The sequence below is a fragment of the Oncorhynchus keta genome, unplaced genomic scaffold (genome assembly GCF_023373465.1).
Source record: "Oncorhynchus keta strain PuntledgeMale-10-30-2019 unplaced genomic scaffold, Oket_V2 Un_scaffold_17573_pilon_pilon, whole genome shotgun sequence".
In the NCBI taxonomy this organism is placed as follows: domain Eukaryota; kingdom Metazoa; phylum Chordata; class Actinopteri; order Salmoniformes; family Salmonidae; genus Oncorhynchus; species Oncorhynchus keta.
Window position 1 is genome coordinate 449,990 of NW_026290825.1, and position 19,080 is coordinate 469,069.

Genomic DNA, 19,080 nt, shown 5'->3' on the forward strand with positions numbered 1-19,080 from the left:
AAAATCTGCATAAAGACAATATGCCCATTTCCCCACCAGTGGTGTGTCTCTACCAAACTGACTTGTTGTGGATAAACCTCAGTGTGTGATGAGGTAATGCACCAAACTGACTTGTTGTGGATAAACCTCAGTGTTAATTACCAAATGAAAGTGTTGATGAGTAATTCACCAAACTGACTTGTTGTGGATAAACCTCAGTGTGTGATGAACAGGCACCAAACTGACTTGTTGTGGATAAACCTCAGTGTGTGATTCTGTCACCAAACTGACTTGTTGTGGATTCCCTCAGTGTGTGATGAGGTAATGCACCAAACTGACTTGTTGTGGATAAATCAGTGTGTGATAAAGACAAACTGACTTGTTGTGGATAAACCTCAGTGTGTGATGGGGTAATGCACCAAACTGACTTGTTGTGGATAAACCTCAGTGTGTGATGAGGTAATGCACCAAACTGACTTGTTGTGGATAAACCTCAGTGTGTGATGAGGTAATGCACCAAACTGACTTGTTGTGGATAAACCTCAGTGTGTGATGAGGTAATGCACCAAACTGACTTGTTGTGGATAAACCTCAGTGTGTGATGAGGTAATGCACCAAACTGACTTGTTGTGGATAAACCTCAGTGTGTGATGAGGTAATGCACCAAACTGACTTGTTGTGGATAAACCTCAGTGTGTGATGAGGTAATGCACCAAACTGACTTGTTGTGGATAAACCTCAGTGTGTGACGAGGTAATGCACCAAACTGACTTGTTGTGGATAAACCTCAGTGTGTGATGAGGTAATGCACCAAACTGACTTGTTGTGGATAAACCTCAGTGTGTGATGAGGTAATGCACCAAACTGACTTGTTGTGGATAAACCTCAGTGTGTGATGAGGTAATGCACCAAACTGACTTGTTGTGGATAAACCTCAGTGTGTGACGAGGTAATGCACCAAACTGACTTGTTGTGGATAAACCTCAGTGTGTGACGAGGTAATGCACCAAACTGACTTGTTGTGGATAAACCTCAGTGTGTGACGAGGTAATGCACCAAACTGACTTGTTGTGGATACACCTCAGTGTGTGATGAGGTAATGCACCAAACTGACTTGTTGTGGATAAACCTCAGTGTGTGACGAGGTAATGCACCAAACTGACTTGTTGTGGATAAACATCACTGTGTGATGAGGTAATGCACCAAACTGACTTGTTGTGGATAAACCTCAGTGTGTGATGAGGTAATGCACCAAACTGACTTGTTGTGGATAAACCTCAGTGTGTGATGAGGTAATGCACCAAACTGACTTGTTGTGGATAAACCTCAGTGTGTGATGAGGTAATGCACCAAACTGACTTGTTGTGGATAAACCTCAGTGTGTGATGAGGTAATGCACCAAACTGACTTGTTGTGGATAAACCTCAGTGTGTGATGAGGTAATGCACCAAACTGACTTGTTGTGGATAAACCTCAGTGTGTGACGAGGTAATGCACCAAACTGACTTGTTGTGGATAAACCTCAGTGTGTGATGAGGTAATGCACCAAACTGACTTGTTGTGGATAAACCTCAGTGTGTGATGAGGTAATGCACCAAACGGATGGAGCCTGACGTGCTGATAGAGTCTCTCTGTTGTTCGCTTGTGAGACGGAGACGTGCTGATAGAGTCTCTCTGTTGTCTACTTGTGAGACGGAGACATGCTGATAGAGTCTCTCTGTTGTCCGCTTGTGAGACGGAGACATGCTGATAGAGTCTCTCTGTTGTTCGCTTGTGAGACGGAGACGTGCTGATAGAGTCTCTCTGTTGTCCGCTTGTGAGACGGAGACATGCTGATAGAGTCTCTCTGTTGTTCGCTTGTGAGACGGAGACATGCTGATAGAGTCTCTCTGTTGTCTGCTTGTGAGACGGAGACATGCTGATAGAGTCTCTCTGTTGTTTGCTTGTGAGACGGAGACATGCTGATAGAGTCTCTCTGTTGTCTACTTGTGAGACGGAGACGTGCTGATAGAGTCTCTCTGTTGTCCTCTTGTGAGACGGAGACGTGCTGATAGAGTCTCTCTGTTGTCTACTTGTGAGACGGAGACATGCTGATAGAGTCTCTCTGTTGTCCGCTTGTGAGACGGAGACATGCTGATAGAGTCTCTCTGTTGTTCGCTTGTGAGACGGAGACGTGCTGATAGAGTCTCTCTGTTGTCCTCTTGTGAGACGGAGACATGCTGATAGAGTCTCTCTGTTGTCCGCTTGTGAGACGGAGCCTGACATGCTGATAGAGTCTCTCTGTTGTCTGCTTGTGAGACGGAGACATGCTGATAGAGTCTCTCTGTTGTCCGCTTGTGAGACGGAGCCTGACATGCTGATAGAGTCTCTCTGTTGTCTGCTTGTGAGACGGAGACATGCTGATAGAGTCTCTCTGTTGTCCTCTTGTGAGACGGAGACATGCTGATAGAGTCCTGGCTTCAACAATCTCTTTGATGTCAGGATCTTTGTCTTCAGTCTTCTTCTCATTAGTTGTGCAAGCAGAGATACCTACTCCATCCATCCAGGGGTGTTTTTCTGTACTCAAGGAGAGATACCTACTCCATCCAGGGGTGTGTTTCTGTACTCAAGGAGAGCTGTGTTGGGATCTCCGATGCTGTCTCTCGTGCGTTTTTTTTACAACCGGTTCTTCACGGTCTGAACTGCACTCTCAGCTTGGCCGTTTGACTGTGGAAATCTAGGGCTCGACGTGACATGTTTTGAACTCCCAGCTGGTAGAGATCTCTTGACTCACCAACTGTCTTCCATTGTCGGAGCACAACACGTCGGTCACCCCGTGCTTCCTCGCTGAGGTCGACTTTAGTGCTGTAATGATGTGTTTGCTTGTTGTTCCACTGAGCTTGGAGATTTCTGGGTATTTGTGAGTAGTATATATTCTGTGTCATTGTAATGGAAGAGGTCCACTCCACTTTGGCTCAAACTCTCTCTGGGACTGGATGAGATATGAGCGGTTCTCTTTGATTGTTGTTTTTTGTGTGTGAGTTGCAGACGGCACATTTTGTTACAACATCTTGGATCTGTTTAGCCTTGCCTGGCCAGAACAGATCATCCCTTGCTTGTTCTTTACGTTTTTTACGATTCCCATGTGTGCTTCATTATTTCTTCTTCTCTCATTATCTGAGGAACGAGGACGTTTTGAACTTTTGAACAGCAGTCCATCTGAGTTTGTCAAGTCCTCCCTGCAGGTCCAGTAAGTGCTGTATTTTCTTTGCAACTGTTCCCTCTCATGTCTCGCCATCCAACTGTGACCAGTTTTTAACTCTTCATCTTCTTCTGTTTGCTGTTCTTGAATTGCTGCAATTCTGTTGCTCTTCTGAAACAGGAAGTTGATGAGCGATGTAGTTTTACATCCAGTTCACCATCCAACATCAGCGATCTGCATCTCGTTTTCTTGGTTTAATATGTCACATATAGACTGTATTTCTGTAGTCTCATCAGCGATCTGCATCTTGGTTTCTTGGTTTAATATGTCACATATAGACTGTATCTCTGTAGTCTCGTCAGCGATCTGCATCTCGTTTTCTTGGTTTAATATGTCAGATATAGACTGTATCTCTGTAGTCTCATCAGCGATCTGCATCTCGTTTTCTTGGTTTAATATGTCACATATAGACTGTATCTCTGTAGTCTCATCAGCGATCTGCATCTCGTTTTCTTGGTTTATTATGTCACATATAGACTGTATCTCTGTAGTCTCATCAGCGATCTGCATCTCGTTTTCTTGGTTTTTATGTAAGATATAGACTGTATCTCTGTAGTCTCGTCAGCGATCTGCATCTCGTTTTCTTGGTTTTTATGTCAGATATAGACTGTATCTCTGTAGTCTCATCAGCGATCTGCATCTCGTTTTCTTGGTTTAATATGTCACATATAGACTGTATCTCTGTAGTCTCATCAGCGATCTGCATCTCGTTTTCTTGGTTTTATGTCAGATATAGACTGTATCTCTGTAGTCTCATCAGCGATCTGCATCTCGTTTTCTTGGTTTAATATGTCACATATAGACTGTATCTCTGTAGTCTCATCAGCGATCTGCATCTCGTTTTCTTGGTTTTTATGTCAGATATAGACTGTATCTCTGTAGTCTCGTCAGCGATCTGCATCTCGTTTTCTTGGTTTAATATGTCACATATAGACTGTATCTCTGTAGTCTCATCAGCGATCTGCATCTCGTTTTCTTGGTTTATTATGTCACATATAGACTGTATCTCTGTAGTCTCATCAGCGATCTGCATCTCGTTTTCTTGGTTTTTATGTCAGATATAGACTGTATCTCTGTAGTCTCATCAGCGATCTGCATCTCGTTTTCTTGGTTTAATATGTCACATATAGACTGTATCTCTGTAGCGATCTGTGCAGTCAGGCTGGTGCCTTCCGGAGCGACTTCTTGACGATTGTTTCCAAGGGTTTGTGGTCTGACTCCACCTGGATCCGGTTTCCACGGAAACAGGAAAGTACTGATGAAACTATCTAAGCACTATCGCTAGACTAGATCTTTTTCCACTTGAGCGTATCTCTTTCGACGGTCTGTGAGGGATCTTGACTCGTATGCGATTGGCTGACCATCTTGCAGGATCACAGCTCCCAAGCCTTCTGAGCTGGCATCCACAGAGAGTGGCAGTGTTTCACGTTTCTGAAGCTCTGTTCCTGTGCAGACTCCCAGTGCCACTGAATGTCTCTTTCTAGGGCAGTTGTGTCAGTGGTGTGCTGACATCTGAGAGATACTGCGATTGGCTGACCAATCATCTGAGAGATACTGCGATTGGCTGACCAATCATCTGAGAGATACTGCAACATTCCCATTAATCTCTGAAGCGCTTTGTCCTCTGACTTGTATTTCTCGGGACCTTCTGGGAGTCTGGTTTCAGGCCTTCTTTGCCTAACACATGTCCAATGTAGCGAATTTCTGTCATTCTGATTTTGCACTTGTCCTTATTCAGTTTCAAGTTAATGCTTCTCAGTCTGACTAGTATCTGTCTCAGTCTCCGGTCGTGCTGATCTGTGTCATCACCCATGACAAGAATGTCATCCATGATGTTCACAGCACCTTCCAGACCTTCCAAATGCTGCGTCGAGGCACCTCTGGAACACCTCTGGAGCACCTCTGGAGCACCTCTGGAACACCTCTGGAACACCTCTGGAACACCTCTGGAACACCTCTGGAACACCTCTGGAGCACCTCTGGAACACCTCTGGAGCACCTCTGGAGCACCTCTGGAACACCTCTGGAGCACCTCTGGAACACCTCTGGAACACCTCTGGAGCACCTCTGGAACACCTCTGGAACACCTCTGGAGCACCTCTGGAACACCTCTGGAACACCTCTGGAACACCTCTGGAACACCTCTGGAGCACCTCTGGAACACCTCTGGAGCACCTCTGGAGCACCTCTGGAACACCTCTGGAGCACCTCTGGAACACCTCTGGAGCACCTCTGGAACACCTCTGGAGCACCTCTGGAGCACCTCTGGAACACAGGACAGTATGGCAGCCAGACACATCTCTTTATTTACAATGTCCGGTTGCCATGGTTAACACAAACACAGGACAGTATGGCAGACAGACACATCTCTTTATTTACAATGTCCGGTTGCCATGGTTAACACAAACGCAGGACAGTATGGCAGACAGGCACATCTCTTTATGTACAATGCCCGGTTGCCATGGTTAACACAAACGCAGGACAGTATGGCAGACAGACACATCTCTTTATTTACAATGTCCGGTTGCCATGGTTAACACAAACACAGGACAGTATGGCAGACAGACACATCTCTTTATTTACAATGTCCGGTTGCCATGGTTAACACAAACACAGGACAGTATGGCAGACAGACACATCTCTTTATGTACAATGTCCGGTTGCCATGGTTAACACAAACACAGGACAGTATGGCAGACAGGCACATCTCTTTATTTACAATGTCCGGTTGCCATGGTTAACACAAACGCAGGACAGTATGGCAGACAGGCACATCTCTTTATGTACAATGCCCGGTTGCCATGGTTAACACAAACGCAGGACAGTATGGCAGACAGACACATCTCTTTATTTACAATGTCCGGTTGCCATGGTTAACACAAACGCAGGACAGTATGGCAGACAGACACATCTCTTTATGTACAATGTCCGGTTGCCATGGTTAACACAAACACAGGACAGTATGGCAGACAGGCACATCTCTTTATTTACAATGTCCGGTTGCCATGGTTAACACAAACGCAGGACAGTATGGCAGACAGGCACATCTCTTTATGTACAATGCCCGGTTGCCATGGTTAACACAAACGCAGGACAGTATGGCAGACAGACACATCTCTTTATTTACAATGTCCGGTTGCCATGGTTAACACAAACACAGGACAGTATGGCAGACAGGCACATCTCTTTATTTACAATGTCCGGTTGCCATGGTTAACACAAACGCAGGACAGTATGGCAGACAGGCACATCTCTTTATGTACAATGCCCGGTTGCCATGGTTAACACAAACGCAGGACAGTATGGCAGACAGACACATCTCTTTATTTACAATGTCCGGTTGCCATGGTTAACACAAACACAGGACAGTATGGCAGACAGACACATCTCTTTATTTACAATGTCCGGTTGCCATGGTTAACACAAACACAGGACAGTATGGCAGACAGACACATCTCTTTATTTACAATGTCCGGTTGCCATGGTTAACACAAACACAGGACAGTATGGCAGACAGGCACATCTCTTTATTTACAATGTCCGGTTGCCATGGTTAACACAAACGCAGGACAGTATGGCAGACAGGCACATCTCTTTATGTACAATGCCCGGTTGCCATGGTTAACACAAACGCAGGACAGTATGGCAGACAGACACATCTCTTTATTTACAATGTCCGGTTGCCATGGTTAACACAAACGCAGGACAGTATGGCAGACAGACACATCTCTTTATGTACAATGTCCGGTTGCCATGGTTAACACAAACACAGGACAGTATGGCAGACAGGCACATCTCTTTATTTACAATGTCCGGTTGCCATGGTTAACACAAACGCAGGACAGTATGGCAGACAGGCACATCTCTTTATGTACAATGTCCGGTTGCCATGGTTAACACAAACACAGGACAGTATGGCAGACAGACACATCTCTTTATGTACAATGTCCGGTTGCCATGGTTAACACAAACACAGGACAGTATGGCAGACAGGCACATCTCTTTATTTACAATGTCCGGTTGCCATGGTTAACACAAACGCAGGACAGTATGGCAGACAGGCACATCTCTTTATGTACAATGTCCGGTTGCCATGGTTAACACAAACACAGGACAGTATGGCAGACAGACACATCTCTTTATGTACAATGTCCGGTTGCCATGGTTAACACAAACACAGGACAGTATGGCAGACAGGCACATCTCTTTATTTACAATGTCCGGTTGCCATGGTTAACACAAACGCAGGACAGTATGGCAGACAGGCACATCTCTTTATGTACAATGCCCGGTTGCCATGGTTAACACAAATGCAGGACAGTATGGCAGACAGACACATCTCTTTATTTACAATGTCCGGTTGCCATGGTTAACACAAACGCAGGACAGTATGGCAGACAGACACATCTCTTTATTTACAATGTCCGGTTGCCATGGTTAACACAAACACAGGACAGTATGGCAGACAGACACATCTCTTTATGTACAATGTCCGGTTGCCATGGTTAACACAAACACAGGACAGTATGGCAGACAGGCACATCTCTTTATTTACAATGTCCGGTTGCCATGGTTAACACAAACGCAGGACAGTATGGCAGACAGGCACATCTCTTTATGTACAATGTCCGGTTGCCATGGTTAACACAAACACAGGACAGTATGGCAGACAGACACATCTCTTTATGTACAATGTCCGGTTGCCATGGTTAACACAAACACAGGACAGTATGGCAGACAGGCACATCTCTTTATTTACAATGTCCGGTTGCCATGGTTAACACAAACGCAGGACAGTATGGCAGACAGACACATCTCTTTATGTACAATGTCCGGTTGCCATGGTTAACACAAACGCAGGACAGTATGGCAGACAGACACATCTCTTTATTTACAATGTCCGGTTGCCATGGTTAACACAAACACAGGACAGTATGGCAGACAGACACATCTCTTTATTTACAATGTCCGGTTGCCATGGTTAACACAAACACAGGACAGTATGGCAGACAGACACATCTCTTTATTTACAATGTCCGGTTGCCATGGTTAACACAAACACAGGACAGTATGGCAGACAGACACATCTCTTTATTTACAATGTCCGGTTGCCATGGTTAACACAAACACAGGACAGTATGGCAGACAGACACATCTCTTTATTTACAATGTCCGGTTGCCATGGTTAACACAAACACAGGACAGTATGGCAGACAGACACATCTCTTTATTTACAATGTCCGGTTGCCATGGTTAACACAAACGCAGGACAGTATGGCAGACAGACACATCTCTTTATTTACAATGTCCGGTTGCCATGGTTAACACAAACGCAGGACAGTATGGCAGACAGACACATCTCTTTATTTACAATGTCCGGTTGCCATGGTTAACACAAACGCAGGACAGTATGGCAGACAGACACATCTCTTTATTTACAATGTCCGGTTGCCATGGTTAACACAAACACAGGACAGTATGGCAGCCAGACACATCTCTTTATTTACAATGCCCGGTTGCCATGGTTAACACAAACACAGGACAGTATGGCAGCCAGACACATCTCTTTATTTACAATGCCCGGTTGCCATGGTTAACACAAACACAGGACAGTATGGCAGCCAGACACATCTCTTTATTTACAATGTCCGGTTGCCATGGTTAACACAAACACAGGACAGTATGGCAGCCAGACACATCTCTTTATTTACAATGCCCGGTTGCCATGGTTAACACAAACACAGGACAGTATGGCAGCCAGACACATCTCTTTATTTACAATGTCCGGTTGCCATGGTTAACACAAACACAGGACAGTATGGCAGCCAGACACATCTCTTTATTTACAATGTCCGGTTGCCATGGTTAACACAAACACAGGACAGTATGGCAGACAGACACATCTCTTTATTTACAATGTCCGGTTGCCATGGTTAACACAAACACAGGACAGTATGGCAGACAGACACATCTCTTTATTTACAATGTCCGGTTGCCATGGTTAACACAAACGGCAGGACAGTATGGCAGACAGACACATCTCTTTATTTACAATGTCCGGTTGCCATGGTTAACACAAACACAGGACAGTATGGCAGACAGACACATCTCTTTATTTACAATGTCCGGTTGCCATGGTTAACACAAACACAGGACAGTATGGCAGACAGACACATCTCTTTATTTACAATGCCCGGTTGCCATGGTTAACACAAACACAGGACAGTATGGCAGCCAGACACATCTCTTTATTTACAATGCCCGGTTGCCATGGTTAACACAAACACAGGACAGTATGGCAGCCAGCATTGTAAATAAAGAGATGTCCAGAAAGATAATCAGCTTCCGGGTCTGTGGATCCTTTCCCTGGTTAATTAACAACCATGGTTGTACATGTAACAGACAGGCACATCATCTTCAAAGAAACACCATTTATTTAAACCTGTAGTTGAGTACGGAGGCTACTGCTTCAGCCCTTGTATTAGTTACCTGGTTAATAACCAACAACCATGGGATGACCACAATAGGCACATCTTCTTTAAGAAACACAATTTATTTAAACCTGTAGTTCCCATTAGTAGAACAACCATGTATTAGGATGACCACAACCATGGGAGAGAATAACGTGAGGAAACAGTCGAGTTCAGTCAGGCACATCTTCTTTAAGAAACACAATTTATTTAAACCTGTAGTTGAGTACGGAGGCTACTGCTTCAGCCCTTGTATTAGTTACCTGGTTAATAACCAACAACCATGGGACAACCACATGGAGAATAACGTGAGGAAACAGTCGAGGTCAGTCAGGCACATCTTCTTTAAGAAACACAATTTATTTAAACCTGTAGTTGAGTACGGAGGCTACTGCTTCAGCCCTTGTATTAGTTACCTGGTTAATAACCAACAACCATGGGACAACCACATGGAGAATAACGTGAGGAAACAGTCGAGGTCAGTCAGGCACATCTTCTTAAAGAAACACCATTTATAGGTACAGGTGTCTTCTTCTTCTTTAAGCCCATAACCGTGTGTGTGAGGTGGATACTTTAGTTTAAGTAGATGTGTTTAGGACGACCAAGAATCACTCTGTGTGACCCTGATTTAGCCCAATGTAAAAATTAACATGGCAGTGTAACGGCTTTCTTCTATCTCTGACGAAGAGGTGTAGCAAGGATCGGACCAAAATGCAGCGTGGTAGTTACTCATGTTCTTTAATGAAAAATGAACTATACATGAAATAACAAATATACAAAACAACAAACGGAAAGTGAAAACCTATACAGCCTATCTAGTGGAAACACAAAGACAGGTACAATCACCCATGAAACACTCAAAGAATATGGCTGCCTAAATATGGTTCCCAATCAGAGACAACGAAAATCACCTGCCTCTGATAAAGAACCGCCTCAAGGCAACCATAGACTTTCCTAGACAACCCTACTCAGCCACAATCCATTCAATACCTACTAAAACCACAATACAAAAACACACCACAAAATAAACCCATGTCACACCCTGGCCTGAACAAATAAATGAAGACAAGCATACATACATCGACCAGGGCGTGACAGGCAGAGTGCGTTTATAACTGAACGCAACAACAAAACAATTTGGAGCTTGAAAAAACTGAAAGCTTTTGAAAAACTAAGAACACGGACAAAAATGTCAAGTTTCAAGTTATAATTGACTGTTTCTAACAGCTCTGGAGCTTTTAGTGCCCAGTACATTATTAGGAGAACATTCACCATTTTGATGTAATTCGATCTTTTAAAGGCCCAAATGCATCTGTTTTTATATCAATATCAAATTATTTCTGGGGAACAATTAGGTACCTTACTGTAATAGATTTCCATTCAAATGGGCCAAAAAAATAGCATTTTAGCAGATGTCTGGGTTTTGGTCTGACTGGGGAGGGGCTAAACGGAAAACTAGCTGTTATTGGCAGAGTGGTTTGGATCTCTCTTTCTTATTGGTCTACTAACCAGTTTACTGCGTGGTGATGTCACCACGGGAAGCTAAAAGTCCCGCCCATGCAAACCTACTGATTAGAGGGTCCTGTGTAGATTGTATTTTCAACCTGCAACTATCAGGAAATAAAACTGTTTTTTTTTTTTTTTTTTTTTAAATACAACTTTTTACAGTGTGTTGAAACTAACACTGTCTTCATTCACCAGCTGTTGTACAATATGATCCAAAACACAGGAAAAACAGCATTCTGACTGCACACAAACGTTCCCTTCACACCTCACACTCGCTCCACCTTTTCACACTAATGTTCCTTATTAACAGGTTGTCTTTGATTCTCCATAACTCTGTTTGACATCTCTCTGGCCCTCAGGTGGTCTTAGGGCTCCCGTGTGGACACAGAGGTCTAAGACTCTGCATCTCAGTGCTAGAAGCATCACTGCAGTACCTGGTTCTTATCCAGGCTGCATCACATCTGGCTGTGATTGGGAGTTCCATAGGGCGGCGCACAATTGGTCCAGCGTGGCAAAGTTGAGGTCTCTCAGACAGCCTTATGACACTGTTAAGGTCTCTCTGGCCTCTCAGACAGCCTTATGACATCGTTGATGTCTCTCTGGCCTCTCAGACAGCCTTATGACACATCGTTGATGTCTCTCTGGCCTCTCAGACAGCCTTATGACATCGTTGATGTCTCTCTGGCCCTCTCAGACAGCCTTATGACATCGTTGATGTCTCTGGCCCCTCAGACAGCCTTATGACCCTCAGACAGCCTTATGACATCAGCCTTATGACATCGTTGATGTCTCTCTGGCCCCTCAGACAGCCTTATGACATCGTTGATGTCTCTCAGACAGCCTTATGACATCGTTGATGTCTCTCTGGCCCCTCAGACAGCCTTATGACATCGTTGATGTCTCTCTGGCCCCTCAGACAGCCTTATGACATCGTTGATGTCTCTCAGGCCCCTCAGTCGTCAACGATGTCATAAGGCTGCCTGAGGGGCCAGAGAGACTGTCTGAGGGGATTATATAGTCCCATAGGACTCTGGTTAAAAGTTGTGGATTATATACTCCCATAGGACTCTGGTCAAAAGTAGTGGATTAAATATAGTTCCAGAGGACTCTGGTCAAAAGTAGTGGATTATATAGTGTGTTTCAGACTAGACCAGTAGAGCAGTGTGAAGGAGAACAGAGTGATGTTCAGACTAGACCAGTAGAGCAGTGTGAAGGGGAACAGAGTGATGTTCAGACTGGGTTTCAGGCTAGACCAGTAGAGCAGTATGAAGGGGAACAGAGTGATGTTCAGACTAGACCAGTAGAGCAGTGTGAAGGAGAACAGAGTGATGTTCAGACTAGACCAGTAGAGCAGTGTGAAGGGGAACAGAGTGATGTTCAGACTAGACCAGTAGAGCAGTGTGAAGGGGAACAGAGTGATGTTCAGACTAGAGCAGTATGAAGGGGAACAGAGTGATGTGCAGTCTGGGTTTCAGACTAGACCAGTAGAGCAGTGTGAAGGGGAACAGAGTGATGTTCAGACTAGATCAGTAGATCAGTGTGAAGTGAAACAGAGTGATGTTCAGGCTAGACCAGTAGAGCAGTGTGAAGGAGAACAGAGTGATGTTCAGACTAGATCAGTAGATCAGTGTGAAGTGAAACAGAGTGATGTTCAGGCTAGACCAGTAGAGCAGTGTGAAGGAGAACAGAGTGATGTTTAGACTAGACCAGTAGAGCAGTGTGAAGGAGAACAGAGTGATGTTCAGACTAGACCAGTAGAGCAGTGTGAAGGAGAACAGAGTGATGCTCAGTCTGGGTTTCAGACTAGACCAGTAGAGCAGTGTGAAGGAGAACAGAGTGATGTTCAGATTAGACCAGTAGAGCAGCGTGAAGGAGAACAGAGTGATGATCAGTCTGGGTTTCAGACTAGACCAGTAGAGCAGTGTGAAGGAGAACAGAGTGATGATCAGTCTGGGTTTCAGGCTAGACCAGTAGAGCAGTGTGAAGGAGAACAGAGTGATGCTCAGTCTGGGTTTCAGGCTAGACCAGTAGAGCAGTGTGAAGGAGAACAGAGTGATGCTCAGTCTGGGTTTCAGACTAGACCAGTAGAGCAGTGTGAAGGAGAACAGAGTGATGCTCAGTCTGGGTTTCAGACTAGACCAGTAGAGCAGTGTGAAGGAGAACAGAGTGATGCTCAGTCTGGGTTTCAGACTAGACCAGTAGAGCAGTGTGAAGGAGAACAGAGTGATGTTCAGACTAGACCAGTAGAGCAGTGTGAAGGAGAACAGAGTGATGATCAGTCTGGGTTTCAGGCTAGACCAGTAGAGCAGTGTGAAGGAGAACAGAGTGATGTTCAGACTAGACCAGTAGAGCAGTGTGAAGGAGAACAGAGTGATGTTCAGACTAGACCAGTAGAGCAGTGTGAAGGAGAACAGAGTGATGATCAGTCTGGGTTTCAGGCTAGACCAGTATGTGATATGTGATGACAATCAAATCTAATTTTATTTGTCACATGCGCCGAATTCAACCTTACAGTGAAATGCTGACTTACAAGCCCTTAATCAACAATGCACTTTAAAGAAAAATAAGTGTTGAGTAAGAAATAGATAAGTAAAAAATAAAAGTAACAAATAAGGCAGGGAGGAAGGACACACACACACACACACACACACACACACACACACACACACACACACACACACACACACACACACACACACACACACACACACACACACACACAGGCACATAGGCACATACACACACACACACACACACACACACAGACACACACACACACACACACACACACACACACACACACACACACACACACACACACACACACACACACACACACACACACACACACACACACACACACACACACACACACACACACACACACACACACACACACACACACACACACACACACACACACACACACACACACACACACACACACACACACACACACACACACACACACACACACACACGTCATGGTGCCAATGAAAGAGAAAACACAGGCATGGCATGTGGTCTGGCCTGACGGTAATCCACTGATTAATTATAATGAAAGTTTGCAGAGATTCTGGATCAGGGAAACAACAGGTATTCTAATGCAGTGGGAGCAATTCTGTCAAAAGCTAGGATTCCATCCAATCGGCGATCAGATTTTCATGCGAATATTCAAAAATCTGCATAAAGACAATATGCCCATTTCCCCACCAGTGGTGTGTCTCTACCAAACTGACTTGTTGTGGATAAACCTCAGTGTGTGATGAGGTAATGCACCAAACTGACTTGTTGTGGATAAACCTCAGTGTGTGATGAGGTAATGCACCAAACTGACTTGTTGTGGATAAACCTCAGTGTGTGATGAGGTAATGCACCAAACTGACTTGTTGTGGATAAACCTCAGTGTGTGATGAGGTAATGCACCAAACTGACTTGTTGTGGATAAACCTCAGTGTGTGATGAGGTAATGCACCAAACTGACTTGTTGTGGATAAACCTCAGTGTGTGATGAGGTAATGCACCAAACTGACTTGTTGTGGATAAACCTCAGTGTGTGATGAGGTAATGCACCAAACTGACTTGTTGTGGATAAACCTCAGTGTGTGATGAGGTAATGCACCAAACTGACTTGTTGTGGATAAACCTCAGTGTGTGATGAGGTAATGCACCAAACTGACTTGTTGTGGATAAACCTCAGTGTGTGATGAGGTAATGCACCAAACTGACTTGTTGTGGATAAACCTCAGTGTGTGATGAGGTAATGCACCAAACTGACTTGTTGTGGATAAACCTCAGTGTGTGACGAGGTAATGCACCAAACTGACTTGTTGTGGATAAACCTCAGTGTGTGATGAGGTAATGCACCAAACTGACTTGTTGTGGATAAACCTCAGTGTGTGACGAGGTAATGCACCAAACTGACTTGTTGTGGATAAACCTCAGTGTGTGATGAGGTAATGCACCAAACTGACTTGTTGTGGATAAACCTCAGTGTGTGATGAGGTAATGCACCAAACTGACTTGTTGTGGATAAACATCACTGTGTGATGAGGTAATGCACCAAACTGACTTGTTGTGGATAAACCTCAGTGTGTGATGAGGTAATGCACCAAACTGACTTGTTGTGGATAAACCTCAGTGTGTGATGAGGTAATGCACCAAACTGACTTGTTGTGGATAAACCTCAGTGTGTGATGAGGTAATGCACCAAACTGACTTGTTGTGGATAAACCTCAGTGTGTGATGAGGTAATGCACCAAACTGACTTGTTGTGGATAAACCTCAGTGTGTGACGAGGTAATGCACCAAACTGACTTGTTGTGGATAAACCTCAGTGTGTGATGAGGTAATGCACCAAACTGACTTGTTGTGGATAAACCTCAGTGTGTGATGAGGTAATGCACCAAACGGATGGAGCCTGACGTGCTGATAGAGTCTCTCTGTTGTTCGCTTGTGAGACGGAGACGTGCTGATAGAGTCTCTCTGTTGTCTACTTGTGAGACGGAGACATGCTGATAGAGTCTCTCTGTTGTCCGCTTGTGAGACGGAGACATGCTGATAGAGTCTCTCTGTTGTTCGCTTGTGAGACGGAGACGTGCTGATAGAGTCTCTCTGTTGTCCGCTTGTGAGACGGAGACATGCTGATAGAGTCTCTCTGTTGTTCGCTTGTGAGACGGAGACATGCTGATAGAGTCTCTCTGTTGTCTGCTTGTGAGACGGAGACATGCTGATAGAGTCTCTCTGTTGTTTGCTTGTGAGACGGAGACATGCTGATAGAGTCTCTCTGTTGTCTACTTGTGAGACGGAGACGTGCTGATAGAGTCTCTCTGTTGTCCTCTTGTGAGACGGAGACGTGCTGATAGAGTCTCTCTGTTGTCTACTTGTGAGACGGAGACATGCTGATAGAGTCTCTCTGTTGTCCGCTTGTGAGACGGAGACATGCTGATAGAGTCTCTCTGTTGTCCGCTTGTGAGACGGAGACGTGCTGATAGAGTCTCTCTGTTGTCCTCTTGTGAGACGGAGACATGCTGATAGAGTCTCTCTGTTGTCCGCTTGTGAGACGGAGCCTGACATGCTGATAGAGTCTCTCTGTTGTCCGCTTGTGAGACGGAGACATGCTGATAGAGTCTCTCTGTTGTCCTCTTGTGAGACGGAGACATGCTGATAGAGTCTCTCTGTTGTCCTCTTGTGAGACGGAGACATGCTGATAGAGTCTCTCTGTTGTCCTCTTGTGAGACGGAGACATGCTGATAGAGTCCTGGCTTCAACAATCTCTTTGATGTCAGGATCTTTGTCTTCAGTCTTCTTCTCATTAGTAGTTGTGCAAGCAGAGATACCTACTCCATCCAGGGGTGTTTTTCTGTACTCAAGGAGAGATACCTACTCCATCCAGGGGTGTGTTTCTGTACTCAAGGAGAGCTGTGTTAGGATCTCCGATGCTGTCTCTCGTGCGTTTTTTTACAACCGGTTCTTCACGGTCTGAACTGCACTCTCAGCTTGGCCGTTTGACTGTGGAAATCTAGGGCTCGACGTGACATGTTTTGAACTCCCAGCTGGTAGAGATCTCTTGACTCAACCAACTGTCTTCCATTGTCGGAGCACAACACGTCGGTCACCCCGTGCTTCCTCGCTGAGAACGACTTTTAGTGCTGTAATGATGTGTTTGCTTGTTGTTCCACTGAGCTTGGAGATTTCTGGGTATTTGTGAGTAGTATATATTCTGTGTCGTTGTAATGGAAGAGGTCCACTCCAACTTTGGCTCAAACTCTCTCTGGGACTGGATGAGATATGAGCGGTTCTCTTTGATTGTTGTTTTTGTGTGTTGCAGACGGCACATTTTGTTACAACATCTTGGATCTGTTTAGCCTTGCCTGGCCAGAACAGATCATCCCTTGCTTGTTCTTTACATTTTTTACGATTCCCATGTGTGCTTCATTATTTCTTCTTCTCTCATTATCTTAGGTCCATCTGGGTTTGTCAAGTCCTCCCTGCAGGTCCAGTAAGTGCTGTATTTTCTTTGCAACTGTTCCCTCTCGTGTCTCGCCATCCAACTGTGACCAGTTTTTAACTCTTCATCTTCTTCTGTTTACTGTTTTTGAATTGCTGCAATTCTGTTGCTCTTCTGAAAGAGGAAGTTGATGAGCGATGTAGTTTTACATCCAGTTCACCATCCAACATCAGCGATCTGCATCTCGTTTTCTTGGTTTAATATGTCACATATAGACTGTATCTCTGTAGTCTCATCAGCGATCTGCATCTCGTTTTCTTGGTTTAATATGTCACATATAGACTGTATCTCTGTAGTCTCATCAGCGATCTGCATCTTGGTTTCTTGGTTTAATATGTCACATATAGACTGTATCTCTGTAGTCTCGTCAGCGATCTGCATCTCGTTTTCTTGGTTTAATATGTCACATATAGACTGTATCTCTGTAGTCTCATCAGCGATCTGCATCTCGTTTTCTTGGTTTTTATGTCAGATATAGACTGTATCTCTGTAGTCTCATCAGCGATCTGCATCTCGTTTTCTTGGTTTTTATGTCAGATATAGACTGTATCTCTGTAGTCTCATCAGCGATCTGCATCTCGTTTTCTTGGTTTAATATGTCACATATAGACTGTATCTCTGTAGTCTCATCAGCGATCTGCATCTCGTTTTCTTGGTTTACTATGTCACATATAGACTGTATCTCTGTAGTCTCATCAGCGATCTGCATCTCGTTTTCTTGGTTTAATATGTCACATATAGACTGTATCTCTGTAGTCTCATCAGCGATCTGCATCTCGTTTTCTTGGTTTACTATGTCACATATAGACTGTATCTCTGTAGTCTCGTCAGCGATCTGTGCAGTCAGGCTGGTGCCTTCCGGAGCGACTTCTTGACGATTGTTTCCAAGGGTTTGTGGTCTGACTCCACCTGGATCCGGTTTCCACGGAAACAGGAAAGTACTGATGAAACTATCTAAGCACTATCGCTAGACTAGATCTTTTTCCACTTGAGCGTATCTCTTTCGACGGTCTGTGAGGGATCTTGACTCGTATGCGATTGGCTGACCATCTTGCAGGATCACAGCTCCCAAGCCTTCTGAGCTGGCATCCACAGAGAGTGGCAGTGTTTCAAGTTTCTGAAGCTCTGTTCCTGTGCAGACTCCCAGTGCCACTGAATGTCTCTTTCTAGGGCAGTTGTGTCAGTGGTGTGCTGACATCTGAGAGATACTGCGATTGGCTGACCAATCATCTGAGAGATACTGCGATTGGCTGACCAATCATCTGAGAGATACTGCGATTGGCTGACCCATCATCTGAGAGATACTGCAACATTCCCATTAATCTCTGAAGCGCTTTGCCCTCTGGCTTGTATTTCTCGGGACCTTCTGGGAGTCTGGTTTCAGGCCTTCTTTGCCTAACACATGTCCAATGTAGCGAATTTCTGTCATTCTGATTTTGCACTTGTCCTTATTCAGTTTGAAGTTAATGCTTCTAAGTCTGACTAGTATCTGTCTCAGTCTCCGGTCGTGCTGATCTGTGTCATCACCCCTGACAAGAATGTCATCCATGATGTTCACAGCACCTTCCAGACCTTCCAAATGCTGCGTCGAGGCACCTCTGGAACACCTCTGGAGCACCTCTGGAACACCTCTGGAGCACCTCCGGAACACCTCTAGAACACCTCTGGAACACCTCTGGAACACCTCTGGAACACCTCTGGAACACCTCTGGAACACATCTGGAGCACCTCTGGAGCACCTCTGGAACACCTCTGGAACTCCTCTGGAACACCTCTGGAACACCTCTGGAACACCTCTGGAGCACCTCTGGAACACCTCTGGAGCACCTCTGGAACACCTCTGGAACACCTCTGGAACACCTCTGGAACACCTC

The 19,080-nt window shown here is 44.9% G+C and overlaps 1 long non-coding RNA gene across 1 annotated transcript; it reads right to left on the reverse strand.

Annotated features, from left to right (window-relative positions):
- Positions 1 to 5,096: 5,096 nt before the first annotated feature.
- LOC127927723 (uncharacterized) lies at positions 5,097 to 18,873 on the reverse strand. Its single transcript, XR_008128749.1, has 3 exons — positions 18,858 to 18,873; positions 5,385 to 5,417; positions 5,097 to 5,197 (listed from the first exon to the last, which is right to left on the reverse strand). It is a non-coding gene; the product is annotated as an uncharacterized LOC127927723 (long non-coding RNA).
- Positions 18,874 to 19,080: the final 207 nt, after the last annotated feature.